The sequence below is a fragment of the Marmota flaviventris genome, chromosome 15, assembly GCF_047511675.1.
Source record: "Marmota flaviventris isolate mMarFla1 chromosome 15, mMarFla1.hap1, whole genome shotgun sequence".
Taxonomy (NCBI): Eukaryota; Metazoa; Chordata; class Mammalia; order Rodentia; family Sciuridae; genus Marmota; species Marmota flaviventris.
Genome location: NC_092512.1, coordinates 4,803,289 through 4,820,589, shown reverse-complemented (window position 1 = coordinate 4,820,589; position 17,301 = coordinate 4,803,289).

Genomic DNA, 17,301 nt, shown 5'->3' with positions numbered 1-17,301 from the left:
CCAAGAGACCAGAGTTGATTTTGATTGTTATCTATGCCCCTCCCTTGACTATGTCATGTACAGTCCTTGGATTCATTTCATCCCCTTCCGCCCATTTTCCAGTACCTTTGCCCTTTCCCTCACCCCAAAGCCAACTGTACCTCCTGTCCAGGCAGCACACTTCTTCACTGTAAGGGGAATGGCCAGGACACCATAGCACACCTCCCATTCCATCCTGGGAGGAGGGGCTCTGCCTGAGGAGTTGGAGTTCCCAACCAGGACTGTGGCTGCCTCCCAAGAGCAGGGACTTTGTGACACTGGGCATGCCAGTGAACCAGAGGACAGAATAAAGCAATGCTCCAGTCCTTCCCAGCTCTGACACTCTGCTGGTCAGTCTGGGGACCCTACCTCTGGGGCATGCACAGGAACCCCCTACCCGTTCCTTGCACACTCACATTATAGCAGAACCAACACCCCTGTAGGCAACTCACCCGTGTCCCTGGGGGAATGGTGGATGGGGAGGAATTTGGCTGATTTCAGTGAGTGTGTTGGGGTAGAGGCAGGGGTTTCAGTATAGAGGATGCAGGAGGAAATACCATGGCCACACGTTTGTTTATTCTGTATCAAACATAGGGTTTGATGCAGTGACCCCTGCACCGTGAGAGCCCTGAGAACACAGGGAATCCTATCTTTGAGGACAGGGTGCCAACCATGAACACATTGTCATGCATACAGTGGGGGCATAAGGTCACAGATACACCTGCTCAGAGGAGCCCTCCAGAGGATAGTGCCCTGGGCCCAGGTCCATCAAAGCATTTCAGAAGAGGGGGCTTGAGTCAAGTACATGCTGGGTAACCCCTGATAAGCCCTTCCACAAGGCATGGTTGGGAGAATGCCAAGAGCTTAGGAAGCACTCCATAAACTGTGAATTGCATTATAAATGCTAATTATCAATTAGAAGGTGTTTGCTCTGGAATGTGACAAAGTTCAAATTGCTTAGCATGACTATCACAGCAGCTGACAATCAGACTCAGGGTTGTCACCTGCAGTCACCCTGGGCTGCAGAATCCAGGCATGCAAGCATCCCACACCAGCTGCACCTGGCCACACCTCTACGCTGCTCCCTCGCCTGGGGCACCTGCCCCTTACCTGCTTCTCTGTCAGAACTGAAATCCATGTCACCCTGCATGCACTGTGTGTGCCCAACACAAAGCTGGGAACATAGCTTCCCTCTCCTCCACAGACACACTTCAGCAAAGTCAGGAAGGACCAAATTGGTCTCTTCTCAAGATGCCTGTTTCTGATAATCCAGTAGGTGGAACGGCCCCATAGCTGGGTCTTCTTGTGATTCTTCCTGCAAATAGTCAGAGTGAAGGGCAGAGTTGTGAGCCCACAGGTAAGCCTTTTCTTGCAATGTGAGTATGTCCTGTATTTGTTACAGTAACACAGACAAGGGAGAGGGAAGTCATCCTAGTGTTCAATAATAGAGGAGGCTAGATGAATTAAAGAAAACATGAAAACCTACTAGCCAACTACTCAAGTTATTCTTTACATGTGTTTAAAAATAAAGAACAATGTTCAATTAAATGGAAAATTGAAGCTAAAAACAGTTTTATGGTGTGATCCTATCATTATACAAAACTAGAAAAAAACATAATGACATGAAGATATATAAAATCAAGATAGGGTATGGGAATGAGAGTACAGGTGATTTTAACTCTTTCCTATATGTATACACATGTATATAATTTCTCAATATTCTATGAGATATTATTCTGTTTGTTATCAGGCAAAATAAATGTGCTTTAATTATTTTTAATTACCTTGACTCAAATGACCCGAATTTATGTATTATGGAGTTTATATATTATAATAGTCATCCAGCCAGACAGCCTAGGAAAAATGGTATATCTTATGATGCTGGCTGTGCTCATGGTCACCAGGGATGTAACAGAAGCAGAGGAGGACTGGGGATTTGCAGATGTGGAGTGGGGGTTCATGGACTGTGGAAGTCCCTTCTACACTGAGACCTGCATGAAGTGGACAGGCACCCACCACCTGCTCTGCTCTGCTGCAGCAAGTTGGACGGCACCAAACTTGCTGCAGCCAGGAGCAGACTGGGGTGCAAGACAGGATGTGGGAGGAGTGCACCACAGGCATGCCGAGCGGGATTCAAGGTAACTCCTGTGCTGAGAACCAGGAAACGGTGGACGCCAGTTGGAAGACTGCTAGAAGAGGGCTTGGGAAGCAGGCCCCTCATTGGCGGGCACCCCCACCTCTGAGGAATTGCTGGCCCCTGCCCTCAGTTCCATCTGTAAGTGAGGACAATGGCCTTAGTTTTGCCTGCATTTGGGGGATTTTTTAAGCAGCAAAAGGACTAACAAATGCAGCCCACTCCCTGCGTGTGAGAGACCTGTGATTGTCATTATCCAGGCAGGCTTCACGCTTACCCACTTCATTTTGAAAAAACCCAAACCATTCCCTAAACAACAGTTTCGCATAAATGCACCTTTGGAAGCCGTGAAGGCTCCAATTAAGATTTTGATGTCTAAAATAAAATGCATGCCATCTCTTCTGATAAAGTAATTTACTAACACCCTACATAAAGGATCCTTTTCATTTAAATAGAGAAGAAATCTTAATAATGGATGATTGCTTTATGAATATGAAAATTATATATTCATTGCATAATCAGCCACTTAATTGACACATCATTGCATCTCCTATGGAGTGTGTGGAACAGATTTGACACCACGTGACAGATTGTTCCATGCTTCTTTTTGAAAGCAAGAGGACTGCTATTTAGCTAAGATTGTATGGAAATATACAATTGAAATTCTCCATTATTAAGCATGTGCTGTATGCAAGAAGAGATTGTTGGAGAGTTTGCAATCTTTAGGGAGAACCCCTCATCACAATAAAGCTCAGAATTCATGAGACTAGCACACAGAGTATTCTAATACAATCTAGATTAAGATCTGCAGCAGAAAAGACTTTCCACTGAAATGAGGAAAGAGAAAAATGAGCAAAATGAAAGGGGAGCCATAGGGACCAACTATGGCCCAAACTTACCCTGCTGTTTAATCCACAGCAGAGCACTGTCGGGAGGGCATCGACACATAAGAATCCAAGCCTCAGCAATACACATCCACCTTCCTGAACACGGGTTATAGGATCAAGAAGAGAATCTTCCAGTTTGAAACATCCACTTACCGCTTGTTGGAGTTTGGACCTAGAACAGCTCCGAGGCTCATGTGTTGAAGGCTTAGTTTTTAATGCAGTAGTGTTCAGAGGTGGGCTTTTTGACCTTGAGGGCTCTGAAATCATCAGTGGGTTAATCCATTGAAGGATGGATAAAGTAAGAGAGTAGATAGAGTAGAAACTCTCAGAGGTGGGGTCTAGTTGGATGAAGAGGTCACTAGGGGCATGTCCTTGATGGGTACATCTTGTCCACCACCCTTTAGTCTCTCTCTCTTTCTCCTTCTAGCTGCCTTAGACGAGTAGCTTTCCTCCACCCACTCTTCCCTCCAAGCAACAGAGCCAGTTGACAGTGATTGAAACTTCCGAGACTGAGTCAAAACAAACCTTTCCTCCTCTTAAGTTGTTTATCTCAGGTAATTTGTCATGGCAATGAAAAGTTGAATAACACACTGATTTATACAGTTGCCTTCCACATGAGTTACAAAGAAGAAAACCTCACAATGTTCCTGGTAGGAACAACATCAGAGCAATAGGACAGGGTCATCCCGAGAAGACTGGGAAGGATGGAGCAGTGTGTGGGCTAAAGACAGTGGGGTATCCTACAGGGAGGCAAAGAGCACAGGAGGTTCACTGTGTTGTCCAGGGGAGCTGGTTACTACACGGACATGTGCCTGAAGAAGCAGGCCGGGACAAAGTGCTCCTTCCTGGGAGGGAACACTGAGCCCTCCACAAGACGCTCTGGGCTTTGTCCATATCTGTCCTTGGGGATCAGGAGCACAGTAGAGATGGGGAGGCAGGAGACCCCTCAGAACTGTTCTATCCCCCACACGCATGCTAGCCAGGGTCCTGCCCAGGGCAGTGGCATGGGCAGATTTCAGGAGTCATTACCACGGGGTTCTGAGATGGGCTGGCTGTGGGGATGGCATTGGAATGGAGCCAAAGGATGACCCCAAAGAACCTCAGAATCCAGACTTCTCAAAAGAATAAGATTGCCAACTATAACCAATAAGATTAAGGATGGCTCCTTCAATCTGAAATTCAGGCAAAAGACAATTTGCTTTTCTTTTTTAACATAAATATGTCCCTAAGACTGCACAGAAATGAAAGTTCTCTGCAATTCATGTTTAACTGAAGTGTTCTGAATTTTATCTGGTTATCTATTCCAGAGGGACAAAAAACTCCAAGTGACATAGTCTGTCTCCCTACAAATGGGCCCTTGGGCACCTCAAAGCAACAGCCCCCCACCACCTGCAGCTGGCTGTGCTTGCCCTGGGGCTGCAGGTGCTCTGCACACAGCCCAGACACAGAACCTCATGGCCAGTTTGCACGTCAATATGAGCTGACCCCCATTTTGAGTGTGTGTGACAGAGAACCATGCGGAAGATCAGTGACAGAGCAGTATGAACAATGCTGGGATTCAAGGGACACAAACACCACATAATCCCTTGGGCTGTCCTCAGCAAAGGGGAAAAATAAGAATACTCTGGAAAGAAAAAATTACCTTCCTGCTGCTTGCCCTCTTCTTCCCCTTCAGTACGTATTGACCTCTGGAGTGACAGGCCCCTTGCAGCATGGCTACGAAGATGAGTGAGCCACAGCCCCACTGGCTGCCTTGTGACCAGGTTTCATATGCTGGTGTTTGCCACTCATGAGCCCTGTCACCTGTCATTGACCCTGAAAATGGGTATAATAGTACATTCATGCAATGTTGTTTTAGGGGTCAATTTAAATAATGTAACCACTTCGGCAAAATAACATTTACCAAAAGCTGGCTGGCTTCTCTGACTCCATCCACATTTTCTGTTCATGGAAAAAGATAGATGACTTCATAATCACAAAGCAGTGAGCAGATGATGCGGTTGGATGGGGACCCAGGGGAACGGGGCATTTAGCTGTGTCTGAAGGTGTGAGGCGTGCCAGACACAGACTTCTAGACATCGGATCTGCGAGGCTTCTTTCCGGTGAGATGCTACTCTCCTCCACCCTTGTTATCCCATTCAGTCTATGCAGTTGTTTGAGACTCCTCCAGTCCCCAGAACAGGGCACATGACCTACACCCAGACAGTCACCTCTGGTCTGTTATAAGAATGATCTGCAAAGACTTCCAACTGTCCTCTGAGATTTAGAACCCCAACCGGACACCAAAGCCTAGAATTCTGGGGCATTCTGCAATCATATCTGAGAATGAAGAGGGACACTTGTGACATAATTCAGACCTGGACTGAACTATGTCTGAAGCCAGAGTCATCTCCTGGACTTCACATCCAGGACCCTATGGAGGCTCCTTTGTTCTAAGCTGGTTTGGTTCAAAGCTTTGCTCCTTGTAGTTAGTTCTCATGCTAGGTGACATCTTGCATTAAATTCTCAAATACTTAGTGTTCGCCAAACTAAATAAAAGATGCCCCACTAAATGGAAGACACCATTTAGAGACAAGTAGTATGAAAACCTATCAAAATTTATTTCTTTCATGACCAAGTTGTTATTTGGCCAATGGGATCTACATTTCAAGTTGTTATTAGATGTTTCTATTTGAGTTTTATTTTGAAGGTGACAATTCCTCCAGATGTGGGACAATTAATAAATCAAAAAATATTATTCTTAGTTAAACTATAAATCAAATTCCACTAATATACTTTAAGGAATTGTTGATGTTTTCCAAAATATTTAATGAGATGTAGATTGTGGAAAAATCAAAGCTCACAATGTAGATGGTGATTCATGGTAAACTATGTCTTTTCCTAAATTCTTAAAACATTTCTGAGTTAGCTCCAAAATATTTGTTTTTTAGTGTAGGACATTTAATTTTTTATCAAGTTCAGTTTTCTTGTATGCTGAGAATTTTAGGAATACTCAATTTCTATCAGCTCCACTTCATTTCAGCAAACCCATCAGAACAGAGCACCTTTCTTTATCCAGGAGGCTTCATAGTCTAGTTTATTAACACCCTCTGGACACGGAAACACAGCACCCTCTCATCTTTTTGAACTATAGACGTAGACATAGAGACAGATTTGAACTTCAACTTCAGCCAAAGATCAAGAGACAAACACAAAAATATCACAAATCCAGATGTCAAAGACCAGTTGTCTTGGCCAGGGGCCATGAAATTCTCAATCTGATTTGAACACAAGTAGACAAATAGAGATGCAAGCAAAAAACCCTAAAACCCAAATTCTCTGTCATTTCTCACCTAACAGACTAGATGTCTATGCTCCAGAAAGCCATTTACAGAGACTGAAAAATGGTCAGGTCATAAACCAAACCCCCGATCCTTGCTGCCACCAAGGGGCAGTCATTGAAGTCAATGAATCAAAAACAACACACAAAGTTAGTAGGGCGAGCCACAAGACAGAGTGATCCGAGTCCTACAGCCACTCGGAACTCACACTGTCGTCAAGAAAAGATGCTCCTGAGCATGACCAGTCAGCTCTGGCACCTCTGGCCTGCCTCTGGCAGATGGCACTCAAACATCCATAGAGCTCAGTGGATGAACTTTCCCACTGGAAAAGGATACTACTTTTAAAAAGGAAACCTCATGGGTCTTGTGCACATACAAAATGACTCTGTGACAAAGATTTTATTTCATATTTAATAATGAAGAAAACAATGATATGTTGCTACTGGCTCCGTATGATTATTTCAATTTTATGATGACCTCAGAAGATTGATTGAAAAGTAACAACTTGGCCTGTGAGTGACCTTTGTGCTGTGAATGTGCAAGTGGCCTTGTGCATTCCAGCTAGTGGATCACGTTACTGCACTCACCTTATGCTACAAGTGATTCAAAAGGGAACATCAGAGAGTATGTGGATATGTGAATGGGGGAGGGGAGGTTTGGCACCTTTCCCAAGGGGAGGGTCTAGAAGTGGCACCTCCTCTACCTAGTTTGAGCAGTTTCACACTACAAGTCCCTATTAAACAAATTATGAGAGGCCAATAGTATAGTGTTAAATTCCTTGGGATCATGCAAAGAACTGGAAAACCCAAAACAGTTAATAGCATTTATTCCTGTCTCCTCAATAAAATGCTGCAGTATTTTTCTTAAAAAAAAAGAACTGAAACAAGAGAGTAATGTACCTACTAAAATAATTTAACCTAAAATAGATTCGGAACATTTCATAACAAGATCTATACATACATGTGTATACACACATATGCCTGCATATCTACATCAAAAATGTATAAATAGCATATAATGTGTCATGCCAACATATGGTACACTTGCTGAATACCAGTGATTCAGGAGGCCAAGGAGGAGGATCACAAGTTCAAGACCAGTCTCAGCAACTTAGCAAGACCATGTCTCAAGATAAAAAGAATTTTAAAAAATAAATAAATTAAAGGGCTGGGGTATAGTATTTGCTGAAAATGTACAGCAAGCCAGCTCTTCAGGAATTTCTTTGAAAGATAAACCAAGGGACAGTGGACCAAGCCTGGGCTTCCAGTCTTGGCCATGGAGGCGTGAGGTATGCATGGACTATTGATGAGCTTTGCATCCTTTGTGTCTTGGGGCAAGTTTCTTTCCTTCTCTGACTTTCAGTTTCCTCCACTGTCGACTGCTCAAGGTGCTGGAAGCTTTTGTCTGCATCTTATTTTCCACTGAGGATTGAAAAAATGGCAGCAAGGAAAGAAGGGAGGGATCGGAGAAAAGGAGGCTGAGGAATGGAAGAAAGAGAACCCTCTGGTACACCTCTGGGGAATTATTCAATCCACGCTTTCCAAGGATAATCTTGCAAGAGATTAAAGCCCTCTGGGGACACATGAGGACATCCACAAGTAGACTGGGGGACCATTTGGGATAGAGCATCATACAGGCTCCCAGAGTAGTGAGCTCTTTAACACTACTTCCAGCCTTGCAAAAGAGCGTGAGGATATTGATTTAAGCAGCGCTGGCAACAGGAGGAAATTAGTCAAGGAATGGATCAACTGTAATTTATTTATAAATGATAAAAATGATACTAAAATGATCGATGTAGATCGTTTGCTATTGATTGGAAAAGAAGAAATTGTAAAGGCCATTTATGTAGACCTTTCAGATTCATCAGCCAACATTTGAGGTTGCTTGTAGCTAAACATTGATGTGGTAGAAGTCCCAAAACACACCTGAGAATGACACATGACAATGACACATTTAGAACGTGGTTGCATGTAGGAGATGACAGCTTTAGCTATTGGAACTGTCATGACTATTCTAAGTGGTAGGTGCCATGGTGTCTGATGCATTTTACATACATTTCTATCATTTTTTCATAATAACACTTTTTAAAACCCTGTACACAAGTATTTCAGTGTGAGATGTTTGCCTTCAACAAGTCAGTTGTTAGATGGGGTACATTAACTTCCACATTCTAGGAAAAGGTCACCAACATGAGCCCAGAGTCCTTTCCTGGCCAAGTGCGATTATGTTATTTTTTGTTTATAATTAAAAAGAAATTATCCATGACCTTCTGCATCATGTTCTCCAAAAGTCTTCCTTTGTGAGGCTGCGGATGTGGCTCAAGCGGTAGCGCGCTCGCCTGGCATGCGTGCGGCCCGGGTTCGATCCTCAGCACCACATGACAAAAGTCTTCCTTTCCCACCCACTGCTTGGTTCCACAGCCACTTCCATCGCAGGTCCAGTTAGACCAACCCACTTCCAGATCTTGGCCACTCATTTTTGATCTGTTGTTACCTAACGATATGATCACATCTATAATAGATTAAAACAGACACACTGATCTCACAGTTTCTGTGGGGACAGGAGTCCAGGACAGCTCAGCAGAGTGCTCTTCTCCAGGGTCTCACGAGGTTATAATGAAGTCCTCGGCCAGGTCTCCTGTCTCATGGGAGTTGGGCCTGGGAAGACTTGCTTCAAGCTCGGGGCACTGATGGAAGTGTTCAGTGTTTTCAGATGTTCAGACTGAGGGTGTCTGTTTCTCACCCTTCTCTGGCTGGAAACTGCCCTCAGGACCTTGCTACATGGTCTTCTCCAAGGGCAGCTCACAACATAACATGGTCTTTACCACCAGCAAGAGGGAGCAAGTCTCCTGCAAGAGAAGCAGACCTTGCAACTTCCCACACTGTTACCATAAACATGTAATCATGGCTTACGTGGTCCTCATCCCTTGGCTGTAATCCCCTTGGTAAGGGGCAAATCCAGGGTTCTGCACCCACTCATCAGGACCAGAAGGCAGGGATCATGGAGGACCTCTACATTCTGCCCACCGTGGACCTCTGATCTTAAAGTCTTCCTTTAGGCTGGCCTTCCTCTGATCTGACTTGTATATTTCATACCTCTTGAATACATTTTCCATTTGCATAATGACTGATTTTCTAGTCCCTGGCTTTTGGCCAGCAACCCCAACTCACCTCTCTCCTATGTGTAGGGGATGGTCTCCCTAAGCACTGGGACCCTGTCCCTTCTCTGCTGCAGAAATGCCTCATGCAACTGCCTTCATCAGCAGCTCCAAACAAAACCTGCTGTGTAACTGCTCTACCCCACACTCTGCAGGTGACACTTTCCCATATATTTTCTCTAAACATGTCATCTTGCTATAATTGAGGTATTTGAAATCCATTTTACAAATGAGAAACTGGAGATGCAGATCAATTGATCGTCTTTCCCATAGCACATAGTAGACAATGGCAGGCATGGGCTTGAATCTAAATCCCTCTATTTTTTCCACTGCACCCACCACCTTCTAAATACCTATCTCCCTGTATTTCCAAGGTTTCAAGCTGTTTATAAACAGCTCCGCCCGTCTCTAGGCAAACAGCTGGTATTAATCGCCAACACTGAAACTCTCATTCTTCCTCCCCCTGGTTTCTCATCCACAGGTAAAGCTTCTCCTAGCCTTTGCTTCATCTCCCCTTTTGTCTCACCCTGATTCATTTACAAAGTAAAAAACAGAATAAGAGTGCATGGGGCAAGTGTGATACTCTACAAATACTTAGGGAAAAGAGGCGGCTGCATTGCTTATATTTTTCAGTTATTGCTCAGATACTTGCACATCTCGTCAGAAACTCATTCAGAGTTGAATATTCCAGATACCCATGTGTTCACTTAGTTCAAAAATATTTTGTAACTTTCATTTTACCGTCACATGGAGAAGTAACTAAGATCTGGCCTACAACTATTTGCGCTAATACACAATGGAGCAGAGAAAATCAGGACCTGCACCACCCAGGAGACCAACCATCCATTGTTGCCGGGGTTCACTTTCTGAGTCAGACCCCTGTCTAGGCCATTTGGTGTCTCAGGTCCCAAGGTTATTGCTCACCATTAGTGTTAACCAAGGCAGAGCTTTGGGGCAGGGTGTCTGATAGGGAGAAAAAGTTAGCTTTTTCTGCATAATAGAAGATCCACCGACTCAGGGCTTTAAAGCCACAGTGAGTCTGTAGTTTTGTGAAGTCAGACTCAGCTGAGTAATTCTTCTACTTGTCTGGCCTTCACTTATGCATCTGTAATCAGATCCATGGCAAAGCTCTGCTTCTGGGAGTTTGAAGACCAAGGCAATTATAAGGGCCCTGGGATTATTAGGGTCAACTGGACCATTTGTCCGGGATCTCCCAACAAGTTACACTGGCTGAGCTCCTCCCCATGACAGTAGGGTTCTGAGAGCAATAAGGAGCAAGTCCCAGGTGGCTTCTTGGTCCTGCTAATGCCTCGCTGGGTACTGTTCTTTTCTCCAGAGCAAGGCACATGGCCAAATCCAGATTGCACGCAGAGGAACACACCACAGGGAAGACTTTCAGGGAGGTGTGTGCGTGTTGGGAGCAACATGCAGTCGACCCCTCAGGACCCTCCTGTGGAGCCTTGTCAAAGACCTGGGAGGAAGACTGGCCTCTGCCTTTCTCCAAGCTTGTTCCCATGCACTGCTTTCACATGCAAGCATGCTTCTCCCCAGCAGTCAGCTCTGCATCCTTTCTCCTGCAACAGAGACGCGCACTCCATTTACATTTCTGTGACCAAGAGAACATTCAAGAGATTCTTTGCAAAACAATGAAGATCTGATTCAAGGTTACTTTTCTCTGAGATGACAACTGAGAAGTGGCTGATAACTCCTCTTGCTGAAAAGCTGAACCAAAACTCACTGTTCACAGTGAAAGGCTAAAGTCCTGATGTCTGACACCCAACTTAATCAGAGAAGGAAAAATGTGAAAAGTAATAACAAAGAATAAGTAAATGGAAATGTATTGATCCCTGTAACTGGGAAATCTTCAGAAGGCCAGAGAAGACCTAATCCCGATTTGGTTTCCTTTGTCTCTGTTTGACCACATTCATCAGAAACCTTCCCCCTGTATGTAAGCAAAATGGTCCCTGAGGAGTCCTGCCAGGACCAAACTCTCTGCACAGTCTCAACACAAGTGGTCAGTCTTCACCAGACGACAATCCACAGGCTTTGGGGCTCTCTTTTCCACTGGGCAGAAATCATTTGCTTCATTACCCAAAACAGGTCAACAGGTGGACAGGAAATGGAATGCAGAATTTGATGCCTTAAATATCAAAGTTCAAAGGAAAGCTAATTTCCTGATTTCAATAAGCCTTGGGTGCCGTAGTGAAGGATGCCTGTTCTGACATTGTGAGGACTCATTCTGGGCTCTTGGTCTCCGCTCAAGCCTTGGGTGTGTTTTCTTATCAATCACAACATTATAACAGGAAGTGTAAGCACAGTGAGAACTGTGAAAGGGGAACCCAGTCAGTGGAGAACAGGAAGAGCTGGTTACTAACCCTTTAGTGGCCTTTACTTTTTACTAGTTAGTCCTTATGCCAGAAAGAATCCTCTCAAATAACGTCAGCATGCCAATTTCAAGTAAATCGTATGTGTTGAGTAATAAGATCAGTGGGTACAGGCTGAGCAGGCTAATTATTGCAAGAACTATGGCAAATTTAACCTCTTTTGACAAATTTAGCTTATATTAAATAAAGATACAACATAAATCCCATAATTATTTAGTTAGAAGCCAATAGGTCTGAGGACGATTCTAAGACTAAATCTTGGAATATGACAGAAAGTTCTTCTTTCTGTTAGAAAACAGGCAGAAATTAAATGTTAAGACAACCAGATGCAGACTAAGCTTCTGACTTTACTATCTCTAAGTGTTTCTCTTTCTAAACAATGGAAAATGGCCGATGGCTTAGCATCTTTGTCCTTTCAGATTTTCTCATGAACTTCCAGTGAAAACTGGGGCTTCTGCTTCAACTGGAAGTTTAGGTAAGGCTCTGTTAACAGTCCTGTGGTGTCACCACTCTATGGCCACATTAGCAAGTGAAGGAGACACATGGACCAAATGATTATTACCCTGAGGTTCTAAAACCCAAGGAGTTGCTAAGTCAGGGAGCCCGGGCGTGGGGATAGAAAATTCCAGACAATGGTGGACCCCCGCAAATGCCTCCCACGGGGCTGGGGCTTCCCAAGGTGGAGGAGCTCTCAGGGGGTAGGGGCCTCTGCAGAACACAGCCTCCAGGAGGGGGCATGAAGTACACAGAAGACTGCCCTTTAGGATCAAGGAGTTTTATTCTTTATCCTAAAAACAATGGGATGGCATTCAGGGTTTTAAACCTGATTCAGAACGGGGAAAAGACTAGATTTGCCCTTTGAAATGGCAGTTTGTCTCTTATGAGGAATGGATTGGAAGAGGCCAAGGTCGATTTTGGCTATACCCATAGGAAGCAGGTGCCTGCAGCAGAGCTAGAGGTGTGAGCCCACCTGGGAGGGTGCCCCTGGAGACAGGCAAGGGAAAGCATTTAGCTGGCACAGCAAGATGCCACGGGAGGTTCCACACTGGTGGATCACGGCACGGATTCTGCAAACTGACTGACAGAGTTTTGGATTTAAAAGGAAATTTCACATAAAAATTCAGATCTTTGTCTTCTCTTGAAAAAAAATGAGATGTGTTAGTATTTGAATGCAGGCCTCCTTGGCAACCATGGGCTGGAGCTGGCAGGTGGCTGACTGTGAGGCTGCAAATGACCTCTGCACCGCCCTTCCAAGGCCACCATTCTCGGGGTTCTAGCACCCGACTTCCTGCATTTACTCTCCTACCTACTACGTACATTTACAGGTTTCCTACCTACAAAACAGAATTCTCCAAAAGATGGAACATGAATCCCATCCACAGAAAAACATGTGTCAAAGATGTGTTTGACTCATTAATGTGGAAACTGCAAGATGGTAAAGTTACTTCAAATGAAAAACAAAAACCAGGAAAAGGTGTGTGTGTGTGTGTGTGTGTGTGTGTGTGTGTGTGTGTGATCTAATAAGAACATTTCCTCTGTGTGTGTTTGCAAACAAACTTATTTCATATGGTGTAAGTTTGTCAAGTTAGAAATAAAACTAGTCTATATGCTCCCGGTCAATAAACTTTGTGGGTTACCTTCTTCACCAGAAATTATTTACTTAAATTTCTACTGAATGCTAACTTCACATTGACATGCATACTCAGAATGTGATGCTGCTCAATAGTGACTAGTAAGCCAGAGGAATTCCGAGAATTAAGTATTCCTGTGTGTTCCTGTTTGGTGATGTCCACCCATTGTTTTTAAGATAAAGTGGAAAATTGACACAATTATCCAGTAGGACATTGAAGGACATGCAGACATTCTTTGCTAATTTATAAGTATTGCAAAATTGTTTTTTAAGCATACTCCTGGTTTGGATGAGCTTTAATTGACAGTTTTATTATGCTAGGGCTTCTTTGGAAATCCATCCAAATCCTTGTAACTGCTAGTTTGTAGGTACATTATTATGCCATTTGTCCCCTTAATTTTCTAAGAAAACACAAGCACATTGAGAACACATGGTTAAGGAACTCCACTCCCTGCCATTATTTCTAATCAGGCTCCTACCTATTGCTCCCTCTTTGTCCATTTGCAAATAATGCTCTTCAATTAAGCTGCTTCACTCTGAATGGAAATTGAGGCCTTGGGTTTGGATGAAATTATACAATTTTCCAGCCCCTCCATTTCTCTAAATAATGACTGGTCCAATCTCCACGTGGTTGTTTGTTGCGCAGTTTTCCTTTGAGAGCAACAGCAAGCCATGGTTATGTTTAAACACAATGATTAAAATGGAAAATTGACACAATTATACGGAAAATTTGGGCTAAAAGGAAAACAACAATTAAGTCGGAAACAATGCATTTTTCAGCAGACATTATACAAATGGGCCATGATGTGGGGCAATCTCATCCCCCTGTCGACTTAATTCATAGATCCCCTAATGGGTTCCCAAGCCAGAGATTTTAATGCAGGTGACACGAGTCTCAGTTAGTGTGTATTTGTCTAAGAATGGATTCCATTGAAATCTTTGCCACATTTTCTGTGGAGAAACAGAGCATGATTTATGTTGGACAGACCAGGTCTAATCCCAGTTGCATCCTTTACTGGCTGGGTCAGGAAAGTATATCTCAGGACTGTTACAGGGCATCAGCCTGAGAGAAGCTGAGGCATCTGCAGAGGCTCCCTTTGAAGCCAGATTTAAAGTTAGGTAGTCAGTGTAGTTAGGTAAATCGGGTCTAATATCGAGTGAGATCTAAAATGGAGGCCATGCGGAGAATGACTCAGGGAAAACACAGGACAACTCATGGAATGTTAATGAAGTCCCGAAAAGGCCCTAGGCCAAGTCCACCTCAAAGAAATGTTAATGAACAGCCCCCAGCAAAAAGGTGCTGACTCAGAAGTCCTTCCTGACCAGATTACTTCTTTGGCCCACCTGTGTCCCACCCCTCGGGGCCTTCCAACCTACATTCCATCACCAAAACTATAAAAAGGGGAAACAACCACACTTCTACGGGTTCCACCTCTTGGGTCCCCTTCTTCCTCCAGGAGAAGTCTTTTCTGCTGTCCTTTAATAAACTTCTAATTTCTACTCTGGCCTTGCCTAGGCGTGCTTCTTTGGTGTTATTCTTCAACATTGGGGAAGCAAGGACTCGTCACCGGTCAACAGCGGTAACACCTTCAAACCCCGATTCTTTCGATCATGTCAGAAAGATTTCAGACATGTCACTCAGAATGACAGGCATGAGTTTATTAGAAGGGATAGAAAAAGGGAAAGGGATGTTCTCAGGGGAGAGAGTGCGTCCTCTCAGAGACCAGAAGGATAGCACCGGCCTCCTGCCTTCCAGTTTTATTGGGGATCCCAGGGAAGTTTCCAGAGAATTCTGCCCAGGTGTGCTTCATGACTTTTGGATGACAGCAGAATGACATCAGACTCTAGGTCACCTTGCCCCATGCTGACCTGTTCTAATTAGAACTTTTTCTTACACATTTTAAAGTTAGGGGGAATTATCTTTATCTTCCTGGGTTCTAGGATCTGATCATAAAGGTCCCCCACTTCAGGCTAACTTGTGTTCTGAAAATTTGGGGCTTGCATTTGTCCTAGTTAATAAGTAGTTGGCTGGGGAAAGAAGCCAGGCAGGGCTGGAGGTAAATTGCATTTAAAAAAGGAAACTGCGTGGAGGTCAGCATGGTGGGCCTCGTTTATAGGATTATTCCTTTAACCTCGTGCACTCCCATTTGTGTCTTTTTGATTCCTATCAGGGACCTCCAGTCTCCCCTCTGCCAGTGGAGATGACAACGTCAGTATTTCAGGTTATTTGTATATGGCACGGTTTCCAACACCCCCTAGGCTCCTAGCAAACGCATCTCCACATCCCTGCCCCTTTTTCTTGTAAGAAGTTCTGTGCTAGATGGTGGGGCTCCAAGAGGTGGAGGCAGGGTATGGAGAGAGGCATCCTCCATACTCCCCTGGGACTAAGAACCCCGTTGGGTATTAGCTAAAAATGTGAACCAGCATGGCCTGTCCCAGACGTGCTGAACTGCATCTTTAATCTAAGAGAAGGGGCCTGGCGGGAGAGAGTACTCAGTCTACAGAAGACTTTAAGGGAGAGTCTGTCTTGAGTCTCTGAATCAAAGAGAATTCTGCAATCTCAGAGAGGTAGGTAGCTCAGACTGACATGTAACTGACACAAAGAACTTGCTTTTTGCCTTAGAGAACAAAATTTTCTTTAAACAAAGTGTAAATTGAAGTTGAATATAGGAAACAAAGAAAAGCCCCCCCCCCCCCCCCCCGAGGGTCAAGGGGAATTACCTTTGGATATATAATGCCTCCTCCTAAAGATGTCCAAATATGAATTCCTGGAATCTGTGCCTACATCACCTTGCATGGCAAAAGGTACCATTTGGATGTGATTAAGGAAAGGGTGTTGAGTCAGGAGGATTATCTCTAACTCTCTGGTGTCTTATAAGAGGAGCAGGATGGTCCGAATCAAATCAGAGGATGTAAAGGAAGCAGAGGTCAAACCAATGTGGGTCATGAGCCCAAACCTGCAGGATATCTGGAGGAGGTCACCTCCAAAGGCTCGGAGCAGGCTCTCCCCATGGGCTCAGAAGCAGCACAGTCCTGCTGATGCGTTTTGGATTTCCAGAACTGTAAGAAAATGAATTTCTGTGGTTTTGAGCCACTGAATGCATGGTACATGTTAGAGAAGCAATGGGAAATCACCACACATCCTCCTGCACTCCACTCACACTAAGATGGGACTGGACCCTGAGCTCAGATCCAAGTAAATGGTGGAGGGGGTCAGGGTAGATCACAGTGACATTGCCATCAGCACTGACATCTCAGCCAAGCCACATTGCAGTTCAGATTCCGCAGCCCAGCCCAAGGCATCATCAGCCACTGGTAATGAGGAGACAAGAGTTACGCCTTCCTCTGGGAGCCTCAGCACAGCCATGGAGCTTGTGACATGCCCATCTTTGAAGGGGCCCCTGTGCCTGATCAATGTAATGAATGGCAACTGCTGGAGTTGGCAGTGTTCAGCCTGTGTGACCTGGCATGAGAATCCTGGCATCAACGTCAACACTGCTAAGTACAGAGAATACAAAGATGGGCAACCAACAGAACTGGCCATCTTGGATATGTCACACCAACTAACTCTTGATGATCAGATCCATGATGCTATGTCCCGCTCATGTCCTGAAGACCAACACTGTCCTGGAGAGTGGGACATAGCTAATGGAGGAGGGGAAGGCCAGTGGGGCTTCTCTGCAGCTGGGTAGATCTTGAGCTTCTCGAGAAATTCACGTGTTCCTTATTCACCACTAGTTCAGCTCTGGCTAAAATGGAAACTCAATTTCC